Source organism: Scaptodrosophila lebanonensis, unplaced genomic scaffold (genome assembly GCF_003285725.1).
Source record: "Scaptodrosophila lebanonensis strain 11010-0011.00,11010-0021.00 unplaced genomic scaffold, SlebRS2 tig00000179-arrow-arrow-pilon, whole genome shotgun sequence".
Classification (NCBI taxonomy): domain Eukaryota; kingdom Metazoa; phylum Arthropoda; class Insecta; order Diptera; family Drosophilidae; genus Scaptodrosophila; species Scaptodrosophila lebanonensis.
In genome coordinates this window covers 98,294-112,560 of record NW_022060605.1, presented here as the reverse complement: position 1 = coordinate 112,560, position 14,267 = coordinate 98,294, and positions in this window count along the sequence as shown.

The window sequence follows — 14,267 nt, the reverse complement described above, 5'->3', positions numbered from 1 at the left end:
CGAAGCAGTTTAGTTGAGACGAATGCATGCCAATCCACTGCAGCACAATTTTTGAGTCAGTCCAAAAATAAATATTGTTGATGTATTGGTCCAGTTTACTTTGAAATTTGCGAAAAGTTCTATTGAGCAGAACTGCAGCACATAGTTCCAGCTTCGGTAGTGTTTGAACCTTAATTGGCGCCACCTTTGATTTGGCTATAACCAAATGCACTTTAGTGTCTGTGCCAATCCTTGTGCGTATGTAAATGCAGCAGCCGTAAGCACGTTCAGAAGCGTCTGCAAATCCGTGTATCTCACTTCTGGCTAATGGCGATGTGCTTACGTATCGTGGAATTTTGAGACTTGAGCTGTTTTCTAAGTCAATCTTAAGTTCGTTCCACATCTCGACAAACCTTGCAGGAAGTGGGTCATCCCAGTCGAATTTCCGAATGACCAAGTCTTGAAGAAAGATTTTGCAGCGTATTACTATTGGCCCCATTAGGCCTAGAACATCAAAAATCCTTGCTATGGTTGACAGAACTGTGCGGCGTGTAGCAATGCCATCATGTTGCACCTTGTGTTGAAAAACAAAGCAGTCATGGCTCGGCTCCCACGCTAATCCGAGCGTCTTGGTTACAATGTTGTCATCATGGTGATCGATGGAAATCTCCTGATCCATTTGCTGGTCGTTGATGAGCTCGCACGAGTTGCTAGTGAATTTTGTCATTTGCAATCCGGCATTGTTCAGAATTGCAGTCAGTTCATCCTTTTTTCGTTTAACTTCTTCTAATTTGTCGGCTCCTGTAAGTAAGTCGTCAACATAAAAGTCAGATCGCAATACTGCCGCACCTATTGGAAACTCTGAATCAAATAGATCAGCTAAATGAAATAAACACCTTATGGCAAGAAATGGCGCGGATGATAGACCGTATGTCACAGTATTGAGCTGATAGACTCGTAAGTCGTCTTCTTGATTTGATCTCCACAATATCATTTGAAATTGCCTGTCGCGTGGGTCGATGACGAACTGGCGATACATTTTCGTAATATCTCCTGACAGAGCGTATTTGTGCAAGCGAAAAGCAAGAAGTGATGTTATAAGATCTTGTTGTATTGTTGGTCCAGTCATTAGGCAATCGTTTAGCGATATTCCTAAGTTCGTCTTTGCTGACCCATCGAATACGACTCGCAGTTTTATTGTCAAACTGTCTGGCCGTAATACACAATGGTGTGGGATGAAAAAGTGTTGTTTAGTACGATCAAAGTCAGGGATGAGTGTCATATGACCTAGATCCTCGTACTCTTGCATAAAATTAGCATATGCATGCTTGAGTTTTGCATCGCGCTCAAGTTTTCGTTCGAGAAAATTAAAACGCTTGCGTGCGATATCGTATGACTGACCAAGATCAAATGATTCGATTCGGAATGGAAGACGTACACTGATGCGGCCATCGCTAAGAGCTGATACGGTTTTGACAAAGTGATTTTCACATTTTTGTTCTTCATCAGTGAATTTGGCTGGTGAGCTCGTATACTCCTCGACATTCCAAAACTGTTGAACAATTTTATCTAGCGCTGGCTCTTCCTTTACGACGTAACATGAATAGTTTTGGTTCCTCGGCTGAATGCCTTGACCGCCTACTATCCAACCGTATGCAGTGTTTAATAAACATGGCATGCTGTTGCCTAGCGATATTTTTCCTTCGCGAACAGCATCGAAGAAACCTTCCGTGTTTATGAGAACGTCGATCTTATTCGTTTCGTAGAAATAAGGATCGGCTAACTCGACGTGGGGTGGAAACTGCCATTTTGATATTTCCAAATTGCGATTTGGCTGGTTACTGCAAATGGACTTTATAACAGCAAACGTTGATGGCCATTCGAAATCCGATATACGCGATTTCAATGTTGTTTGAACTGTGAAATTAATCCTTTGAGGAACTTCCGAAATACCGCATACTGAGCTTGAGACTCGACATTTCTCTAACTTGAGCCGTTTAGCAGTTTCTTCAGTCATGAAACTTATTTCTGAGCATGAATCTAGCAAAGCGCGTACTATGTGATAGTCACCGCATTTGCTCTTGATTTGTATTATTGCAGTTGGGAGAATGCCTCTAGTAGACGCTCGAACTACTAACGATACATTTCCTTGTTGGGCCGATGGAGACGGCATAAACGATGGCGTCGTAAATGATGACGTCATAAGCCCGCTATTCGGATTAGCGCTGGCTGTAAGAGTTGGTCCTTGCGACCTTTGCTCAACTTCCGCGAAGTTGTGCAATAGTGAATGATGCGGTGAATGGCACGCTTTGCAGCGTGACTTTGACTGACACTGCTTTTGGTTGTGGTTTTTACGAAGGCAATTAAAACAAAGTTGATTCCTTTTTACCCATTCTTTTCGTTGTCCCAAAAGTAACGCAGTGAATGCAGGACAAGACGAAATGTAGTGCTCTGATGAGCTGCAGAAGACACAAGTTGCTTTGCTCGTGAGGAATGTCTTGGATACATTGCTGAATTAGCCTTATGCTTGACATCTGGCGTATCTAGTCGCCCTAAGGGTTTGGAACGACTTTCTAGAAATCTACATCTGTGCGTTAATGTAGTACAACAATTTTCCCAAGATGGCAAAGATTCAAAAGTCTGCTTCTCGTCGTAATGAAGCTTGGTGTCTGCGTCGACTTTGGATAAAACCATGTGAATCATAATTGAATTCATAACATCCTCAGCTTTACCTAATGACAAAAGCGACGCTCGCATGGCTGAGACAGAATCAATTAGTTTCTGCAGCATCGTCGCATCAGGATTGGTCATCTTCGGCAGACTGAACAAGCTCGATATATAATCAAGGAATATGAGTACATCGTTGTCATATCTCCTTTTTAGTTGACTTAGCGCCTTGGCATAGTTCCCTTCAGAGACTTGAAATACCTGCACGACTTCTAATGCGGGTCCAGACAAACAGTTTAGTAAATAATTAAATTTGTCAATTACCGAGATTGAACTGTCGCTTTCAATAAGGTTGTTGTATGCGGCTATAAATCGTTTATAGTTAGCATACTGGCCATCAAAGGTTGGAAGTTTAATCTTTGGGAGCCTACTCTGATGGACAGCAGTAATGCTTGATGTAGAATTTAGAAACGTCGACTCAGAAACAGTTGTTCGCCTTTTCTCGTTGATAAACGTGACAATTGCTGCCTTTGTTGCGATAAAAAGTTCTTCAATGCTAGACCTGCCTGTATCCCTGTTATGGATGTCCTCGATTTGTGTTTGTATCTGCATAATCTGACGAAAATAGGACTCCAGTATTTGAAGGTTGCACTCAAGAACTGGTACTTCAGAACCAGCTCCAGTTGTGGTTATTCTGGACTTTAAACTTTCGATGTTTCTTTCCATTGTAGTTCTCTGCACACGAAGTTTGATCAAACGGGGATCGTTAACGTCGACGGCCGCAGCTTTCATAATTACGGCGTCGTCGGATTGACTCATTTTAATTTATTTATCTAAATTAATTACACGCAAAATTTAACCAACGCAGTAACACAACCTCAACAGGTCAACACTAATGCCACTTGAAGCTAAATCTCTTATGCAAATAATTTATTACAAATTTCACTAAGTGTTGTGCCACTGTGCGCTGAGCGCGTTAGGCGAATTTGGTTAAAACGAACTGAAAAGCAATGCACAACAACAAGAATCACAGCCTAGCGGATCTTTCTAGCGAGTTCAAATTTGCAACAACAACCACAATATTTGGCTGTACATCAGTTTAAGAATGCAACCGTATTAAATGTGTGTATTTACCGCTTGATTTTGTGCTCTTCTTTGAGCGCGCTTCTTACATGTTTCGTTGGCGGGAACAATATGTGGGTTGTTGAGAGGGGATGTGCGGAGCGGCGGGTGTAGACTGTCGAACGGTGAAATGCTGACGTCTCCGTTGCTGTTCTATCCAACGGCGTGGCCTTGGTACAGCGGCTAAGTTGACCACAGTGCCTTGTGCACTAGTTACAGTTGATTTATGTATATGTAGTTACAGATAATGTTCTGTCCAGCAGCTCGTTGCCCTGAACCAGACGATTACTATGGCGTTCCAATATTGTTTGGTAATCTGTATAGCAACTATACGATTTCATGAAATCGGCGAATTTTAACATAAAAAATGGAACGAGACTTATCTGTGTCCTGTCATGGTCGCCAAAATGTTCCAGACGTGCTCCGGAGGGGTCTTCGATCCACTTGATATGTTTTTTGCTGAGCCGATTTGGCGCTGCTGTACCTTTCCCAAATAATTTAAGGTTCGCCAAGGTTGATTGTGTGTATGTGTGTATATTTGTATGTTATGTGTCGTGCGTGCCGAAATGACTGATACCATGCAAGTCCGAAATGCGAGTGCCTTGTTACAAAAAAGGGCATAGCTAATAATGCGTTATGCCGCTATGAGTGCATTTGTTCTCTTTCGCAGAAGAGTTGAGTGAAAACATAAGTAAAAAACAAACGTAAATAAAGTTGCCAGATGGGCTACTTAACAAAAGTGAGTGATGTTACTTTACATATCAAATAGCGCTTATATTATTGTGTTGTCCTCCAACACTATAATTATTGTAAACATATGTACAGAGTATTTCAAAGTCGGGACACCCGACTTTAGCTTTTTTACTTGTTTTTTGGAAGAATTTGTAAAACAAAGTTGCCAGTTAAAAAAACATTACTGTATCGTAAAATGATAAATGAGGATGAAGTCAAAAATATAATTAAGGAAAAGAAAGAAAAACAATCTTATTACTATAACAAACATGAAAAAACTCTACCTTTGTTAAATGTTGGAGATCGGGTATTTTTTAAGAAAATGGCAAATGAATGGTCTTATGGAAACATTGAAAGAAAAGTAAATAATAGATCGTATATTGTAAAAGATAACTTAAACAAATATTTCAGAAGAAATAGGAGACTAATAGCTAAAACCAACAATGATGTACTTGACCCAAGTGATTTCTTTTGTGAAAACTCAAATAACAATTATAATGTTAGTCCTGCAAATGAAACTATTGAAATTGAACAGTCCATTAATGAAGAAAGTCAAAGCAGACAATTAACAGAATCTTCGGATGAATATGAAACCCCAAATAGTTACAGTTCAGAAGATGAGCAAATTGATCCACAACGAAATACAAACAGTCCTATAATAGAGAGAGAAGAAAATAATAAAGTCTCACGCTCTGGTAGAACTATACGAGCTCCCAATAGATATGGTTGGGATTAATGTTATAATATTATAAAATTAAGTAATCGTCAAGCTTTAAAAAAAAAAGTGTAATAATAATGACAATCGAGGTAATAATAATAACGATGAACGATAGTTTTAAGATAACTCTGTATATTTTATCGTATGTATCTATCGACTAAGTAGCGTGCATGGAAATTCACGCACATTAAAATAAATGAACTTTAATCTTAAATATAAGAAGTAATCCTACTTGTTACAGGAACTCTGTGGATAGCTTGCGACCGGCAACAAACTGCGTTCTTTTTACTGCAACAAGATCGCCGACGCTATAGCCATGATCTCGTTTACGCTTTTTGTCGAAATTGTGCTTATAGTTTCGTTGTGCATCTTTAATGTTATTTTTAACCAACTGACGCAATTTTAGGCGCTCATCATCGAACTGCTTGATGTTGTCTTCATTTAGTATCTCCAAAACGCGATCCTCGACTTTGTTGTTCATCTTTGTACCAAACATGACTTCAAACGGAGAAGCCTTTGTGCTTGCATTCACGTTTGAATTAATAGCTTTCTGTACTTGCGCCACATGTTTGAACCACTTCGACGTTTCATCAATCGACAATTTTGTGATGACTGACAAAAGAGAACGATTAACGCGCTCTATCTGCCCGTTCCCTCTGGCTACTCCTGTAGTACAACGCACGTGGTCAGTCTGGTATTGGTTCAGAAACTCACTGAATTCAACTGATGTAAATGCCGATCCTCTGTCGCTTACAATGCGCTTTGGAAACCCAAAAACATCAGACCAACTTTTCAGCTTACGTACGAATTCTTCTTGTCCAGTAGATTTTGTGGGAAACAGCCATACAAATTTTGAAAAAGCATCCACTATTGCGAAGATATATTTGTACTGTTTAGACGTCGCATCCAATGGCCCCAAGTGGTCAACGTGCAGCGTATGGAGGGGCGTATCTCCTTTGTCTATACAGTACAACAAGCCTTCCTGCTTTCCCAACTTTCTGTTACTTATTATGCACTTTATGCAATTCGCGACGAACTTTGCAACTTTATGCTTTAATGTGGGATTCAATACTGCTTTTGAATATAGTGCATGGTTTTTTGCGCTGCGAAATGACCAACTTCGTGAGCTTCTTGTATTACTTCGCGTTCCATCCCTTTTGGAACCACGAACAGTTCATTTCCTCTGACGCACTTGTAGAGAATGCCACTTTTCAGCTTGTAGTCTTGGTAGGGGCGTTCTTTAAGGACTTCTGCGACTGCCTTAATGTGCTCATCATTCTGCTGCGCTTTCTTTAGGTAGGATCTCTGCACTGGCGACATAGCATGATTGTGGGTTGCGGCTGAGGTAATCAACATGTTTCATTCTATCAGCTGAGCGGTGTTCAACATCAAACGTAATGTCTTGCATGTACAATATCCATTGCGCGACTTCCCTTGGTACATCGATCTTGGACGTTGTCTGCTTAAAGGCAATACAGTCTGTTACCAACTTAAACTGTATTCCTAAAATGTAGTGTCGAAATTTCTTCAGGGCGACGTAAGCTGCTTTCACTTCGAGGATGTAACTGTGCCTCTTGCAGTCTGCATCAGACGTCTTCTTGCTCCAGAAATATACCGGGTGGAACTTGGCATCAAACTTTTGCAGCAACATCGCACCGAATCCGTCTTTGCTAGCATCTGTGTGAACCTCTGTTTCGGCATTTCGGTTGTAGATGTGCAAAATTGGCTCACTACTGAGAGCCTGTTTTAGCTGCTGTAGCGACTGCTTTTCTGCTGGACCAATTATAAACTCAGTATCCTTCTTTAGAAGATTCGTTAGCGGGCGAGCCATGTGAGCATACTTAGGAATGAATCGCCTGAAAAATCCGGTAAGCCCAAGGAACCCCTGTACGGCTTTAATGTTATGCGGCTCAGCAAATCGAATAACGGCTGTAGTTTTCTCTCTTCCAGGCCATATTTTCCCATCTGCGACAAAATGTCCAAGAAAACTTATACGCCACTGAAGAAAGCTGCATTTTTTCCATTTGATTTTCAGCTTATACTGGAATGCTGTCTCTATGACCATCTTAGTTTTCTGCATACATTCGTCTGGTGTTTTAGCGTAGACAATAATGTCATCCATATACAACTGCATTATGTCTTCGTCGATCAGCTCTTGGAATATGTAGTTCACAAAGCGAATGAAAGCGGCTGGTGAGTTCTTAAACCCAAATGGCGCTTTGTTGAACTCGAAAAGGCCCTCTCTGGTTACAAACGCCGTGAAAGCTCTGCTTTCTTCATCCACTGGTACGTGAAAGAACCCATTCTCGAGGTGCATGATGGTGAAGTATCTGGCAGCTTGAAGCTTCTCTAAGACCTCCTCCATTAGTGGCACAGGGAAACAATCGTCGAGTACCATCTTGTTCAGCTTTCTGTAGTCGACGCAAACTCGTAGTGTGCCATCTTTCTTCTTCACAACGACTACTCTGCTTGCCACGTTCGAAGTTGACTTGCGCACTACACCTTGCTCAAGCCACTCGTCCACTTGCTTTTTCACTGCATCTGATTCATCAGCCGATAGACGACTTGGCGAATGACGGAACGACTGGACAACTGTGTCCGGGACAATTTTCATAGTGATCGGACACTGCTTTGGTTCATCTGATGGCATCTGGGTGCTGCTTTCTATTAACTGCTCTACACTCTTCAAGAACTGAGGCGGAGCTGTAATAGATGGGACTTCAATAACATTGTAAATGTTTAGGTCATACTTATCGTCAGAGATCTGCTGCGCTTCAAGGGCCTCAAACGCATAGCCCTTCGAATCGACAGTCAAGCGGAATTTTTTGATAAAATTATGCCCCAACAGTACATCGTAGTCGACTTTGCAGCTTGGGACCACCATAAACTTCTGATTTGTGTGCAGACCATCTACTGTTATTTCGGCTATGAAGAACCCAACAGGTTTCGTTGCTATGTTGCCCAAGCCTCGCAACATGGATGAACTCTTTAGAATGTCAACATTGGCGATATTTTTAGCTACATTTTCTTTAATAATTATTACGTCAGAGCCGGTATCCACAAGGCACTCTACTTTTGTACCATTTATCCAGGCCAACTTTACATGGCGGCGATCAACAACAACACGCACTTTATTTTCATTCTTAGGGCAACTACTAGATATGTGACCGCTTTGATTACACTTAAAACATTTTACAGCAGCTGTGAAATCCTTACGTTTATGCTCAGATGAGCCACAATTAAAGCAATGGTCCTTCTTTGCGCTTTGATCTACCACATTTTTTATATTTGAATTCTGCTTCGGTTTGTTTTGCTTTTGCTCACTTGTGTTCAGCCGGTCAAAAATGTCATATTCCTCTTTTAATGCTTTAAATGTTTTACAACGATACATCGCGCACTTATATTCAGGTTTTATAAACAAACCATCAACAATATAGCGAATAACTGCCGCATCTTCCACATTACCGACTGACGCTAATTTTTTCATCTGTAGCATGTATTCGTGAAAGGTTTCGTCTTTTTATATCCTGTACCCGTAGGGTAAAAAGGGTATATTAGGTTTGTGCAAAGTATGTAACATACAGAAGGAAGCATCTCCGACCCCATAAAGTATATATATTCTTGATCAGCATGACGAGAGAAATCGATCTAGACATGTCCGTCCGTCTGTCCGTCCGTCTGGATGAACGCGAGGATCTCAGAAACTATAAAAGCTAGAATAACCAAAGTTGGCATCCAGATTCTCCTAGGTCCGAGTAAGGACGAGTTTATGTTTTTTTTTTAATTTTACCCCCCTTCCCCCGCTGCAGAATTTCGTCAATAGCGTCCACATTTCAAATGCTACCTAAACCAAACTTTGCACACATAATTTATATATAATTCAAAATTTTATCAATTCGGTTAATTATAAGAAAAGTTATTAGCAAAACAAATTCGCTCTTCTTCCTCTTTTTGCTGCTGCTATGGGCGCATATAACTCAGTGACGGAAGTTTACCTGGGTACAGGGTATTACACTGTCGGGCTTGCTCGACTGTAGCGTTCTCTCTTGTTTCTTTTTCCGCTCTTGCAACCGCTGATGTATATCTGCACTATTTAGGCTACATTCAAACTCTTCTACTAATGCTCTTTTCAATTCATAGTAGTCACCGACTGTTTCAGACTCTAAAAATAGCTTGGCGGCACCACACATTTTATTTCTAGCTTATACATATTTCTGTATATCGGCAAATCATAGGCATTTGCATTCTTTTCAAACATTTCAAACCATTTATCTATCGGAACTGTATACCCATCACATTCACACACAACTTTGTCAAAACTGTCTATAGGGATTTTCACTCTTTCATGTTCTCTCTTTTCATCGATTTCCACTTTCAGTGTTAGCAACTGCAACATTTGCTGAATTTTGCACTCTATACCTTCTTGCAGCTTCTCCATCTTCTTTTCACACAACTGGTCACCCTGATCTTGTTCAACAATAACAACTTCTTGCGGTACTAAACCAACAGCTTCCTGAATTTCATCACTTTGTTCTTTTACTTTTGCGTCCTTCTTTGACCTTGGTCATAGTTTCGCTTTAATTGTTTTTTATTTCACAACTGCGGGTATATAACTGTAACTTTTCGCTCGATCGTATACGACGTAGAAAGACCTTGAATGTTCGACTGCCAAATTTCACAACTTTTGCAAATTTAACGACTTTTCAGCTTTCTGTTTCTGCATCGACCGATCAATTTAAACAAATTTAGCAACTTTACAACATTTCAACTTTTAGCTTCTGCATTGACCTAACAATTTAAACAACTTATGCAACTCTCAACTTTTGTTATCAATCGGCCAAACTTTTGCTGTTGCAACTTTGGTCAATGTCCACTTTTACAAACTGATCAATCCTTTTTACACGCACTGAAGGAAATATTAACCGAGAATTGACCGAGAGGAGCCCCCATATGTAAAGTTATGTTAAGTACAATATATTTTAAAAATGATACAAATTATAACAATAGTTCAATTAATTCAGTTCAATTCAATTCAATATGATTAATATGTTCACGACGGTTGGCGTTGACAACTTCTTCGACTGACGACCATTCACGACGACTCTCTGCAACGACTGTTCTCTCTCGACTGTTTCTAACGACTTGCTCTTCTCGACTGCTTCTAACGATTTGCTCTTCTCTTGTGTCTGTTTTCCCTCCGCTTTGTAGCTTTGTCGCTTTTGGTTTGTCGCCTGATCGCCTGTAACTTGCCTGCTTACATGTATATTGCAGAAACTTAACGTACAAATCTTCAATGAATAGAATCTCTATATACATAACACAGTAGGTCCTGACTGACTGACTGATTGGCAATCAACGCAGCTGAAATTTGAGCTCAAGTATTCCATCATAGTGTAGGTAAGCATTATTGGCTTCAAACATGGTTTGTGTAATCTTGAAAAGAATCCAAAAACCAATGCATACTTGATTTTTTACCATTGTTCTGGTTTAGCATTGGGGCTATATTGGTGCACGAAAAAAATAGTATGTAAAAAAATGTAAATGTGTAAGTATGCGCAATCAACGCACAGTCCAAATGGTAACCGCTCAGAAGCTGTAAAAATGAGCACCAAGAAGTGGTTTTAGATAATAAGAAATCCGATTAACTTTAAACATGTTTTATGTATTTACTCTGAGAAAGAATACAAGATAAGGTGCGTTGTATTTTTGTAACTTTTCATTAAAGAGTAGAAGAAATAAATATGATATATGCATGTGTATACATATGTGTGTATGCTCACTTAAATGTTGTGCAGTTGCATAAGTTGACCAAATAACTTTGCCAAATTGTACAGCTTTTAGTTCTAGAAATTACTTACTGTTAATGTTCATATAGCGCCCCATAGCGCTGAAGTTCATTGTACTATCAATGTCAATCGCACTTGACTGTATCACGAGCTACGCATGGGCCACGCATGTGCATATGAAGCCAACACAGGCAGCTTGTTAGAATAGGTGCCGCACATGTGCACAATATAACCACCACCTAAGCTGGATATACACGCACCGACTCAGCTAGCTGTATACGACACCCCAGCGACGATATATTTTAAAAAACACTCGTTAGTAATAATAAGACCTACGAACATTCTCATATTCCCTTTCAGCTCCTCCGAATACACTTGGTTCAAGTACCTATTGTAAAATACTCAGCTACTATTTTATTACTTTAACAAACAACACACACCTTAATTTATCCCTATCATATATAAATATACATATGTTTGAATATAACCATACTGTAGTAGTAAGCACCCTTATGTAAATACTATACGATGATTTAACTAACCATGTATTATATGTTAAGTGTTTGGTTATGCAGTCGCCACAGCCAAAAGTCAACAATTCAATATAAATACATTTGTTTAATTCGATTATAAAATCACTCAATTTGTAATCTTGCTCTGCGCCGCAAGTTGAGCCATTTAACGTAATGTAACTCATTGTTTGCTTTGTCGCTCAAATTCCTATTTTTCTTTACGCATTGTTCCTAAATTGCTATAATGTTGCCTAAGGCGCTGCACTGCTGCAGCGCCGGATCACTTGCTTGTTTGCTAACTAATAGTTAAGTCGCATCGTTCGTTTTCGCTTGTGTCGGTACGGTAAACCCTAGTTTCCGTCTACTCGATCAATTGCTATATTAATATTGCACTTCGGCAATAGTTACTAAATTGAATTGCATTTCGGCGATATACATAATATACATTGTACATAATAGTTTTCTTTTCGTCGCTTAATATTGAACTTGTAATATGGTTTTCAATCGCAACCAAACAGTCGCAAATTAAATCGAACTCTTTCGCACAGTTGAACAATAATTCTTGCGTATTATTAGTTATAGAAAAGCCTATAACTACACATTTTGGTGACCCCGACGTGATTTATATTCGTGCATTATTGTTCGAGAAGTTTCTAACTCACGCATTAGTTCTCGTCGCACGCTTTGATCTTCACTTCCTCGTTGGAATGTCGCTGTGCGAAATGGAAAGTATCGACTCTCCCACTGGCTTTGCTGCTGAAGTCGCTGCAGAGTCGGCGCCTGCGTCGCTGCCTGGAGCAGCGTCGACGTCAATGTCAACAGCTGTAGATAGCGCGCTGCCTGCTGTTGATAAAAACATTTTGTTTTGCAAGCGCAAGTTGCAGTCACTTTATACATGGGCCCAATCAATTGATACAAATTTTACTGATGGTGAATTTTATTCAAAACGTGAACATGAGATTCGTGAGAAGCTGAAAATATTGCAGCGTATGCAGGTCACGTTCGGTTCATGATAAGTTGGAACAGTTGGATTTTGACGAAATTGGAAGTAGCCTGCATCGCAACTTTTCTGAACTTTTGGCCAGTTTAGACGTCCGCATGAACAGTGCCCTAAATAAAATGCATGCGTCAATGCCACCGTCATCAACACTACGGCCAGAGGCATCAGCAGAATCGTCATTAGAAGCGGCGCACAACAGGTCTCGCCTCCCAGAGCTCAAGTTGCCCACGTTCAGCGGTGAGTATGCGGATTTCTCATCGATATTTACAGCTGTTATTGCCAACGACCAGAATCTAAGTGACATGGAAAAGCTACAACATTTACGTTCCTGTCTTAAAGGATCTGCGTTGGACGCAATCAAATCGCTTGAGATAAGTAGCGCAAATTAAACAGTGGCAGTGGAGCTACTTGATAAGCGGTTCAATAATAAACGTTTAATTTTCCAGGCACACATTCGTGAGATTTTGGGCATTAAAAGGGCTGAGACAACTTATAAACTTCGTGAATTGTCGGACAAAGTCAACACTAACATGCGTGCGCTTTTGGCATTGGGCTCTGCGCATGATATTGCCGGCAGCATCATTGTACATACGGTTTTGGAGAGGGCTGATAGCGCTACACAAGCAAGATGGGAGGAGGCTGCACCGTTGGATCTCATACCATCGTGGAAGCAGTTTGCAACTTTTCTAGAGGAGCGCTGCAAAAAATTGGAAAACGTGGAACATGCTATGGCAAAGTATACGCCGAGCTCTCAGGTGGGGAAGAAATATATTAACTCCAAACGTTCCTTTGTCGCCACTAACAATCTTTCAAACGGTTGTGCGTTTTGTGATAATTCGGGCCATGATATTTACACATGCCCGCTTTTTGCTAATTTATCTCCCTCCCTTCGCTTGAAGGAGGTAAAACGGATGGCCTTATGCGTCAATTGCCTAAAGAAAGGCCACAGTTGCGAACATGTAACTCGGGATCATGTAGAGTATGTGGTTCCAAACACCATAGCTTACAGCATTTCCACAATGCAGATCCGCAATTCGTTTCGTCTGAGCAGCCATCGGTTTCTGGTTCACAGCCTCCTGCCCACTTGCAATCATTCTTGTCGCGCAGCGCGCTTACTGCTATTTCGCCATCGTTGTTATCAGAGCCTGCCCATCATCTTATTTCGGATGTTGTGCTCCTGGCTACTGTGGTTATTAATGTAAAAAATAACGCAGGCACCTGGGTTCCTTGTCGTGCACTGCTAGACGCTGAATCGCAGCTGCATATAATTACCTCACGGTTTGCGGATCATCTGCAATTGCGAAAAACAAAATCGTCCACTTCAGTGTCAGGTTTAGGTGACACTAATTTCGTTTCTGATGGATATGTTGTACAACTTTGCTTAAAATCTAATTCATCGGATTATTCTACAGACATTTCTGCGCTGGTTGCTCCTGATTGTGCAGAGCATTTTAAGGTTAATTGCACTCGCCTGTCTACTGGCGAATATTCTGTTCCTTTGCCAACCAAGCTTAGTTTGGATCTGCTTGGGCAGTCGTACGTTCAAGCTCATCGCAGATTTTTAAATTTGGAACGAAAGCTTGATCGGAATCCAGATTTAAAGATTAAATATTCGTCGTTCATTCAAGCGTACCTGGACTTGGGACATATGTCCAAAGTTTCAACAGAATCGCTAGCAAATTGTAAATATTTCCTGCCGCATCATTGCGACCTCAAAGAAGACAGCAGTACAACAAAGTTGAAGGTCGTGT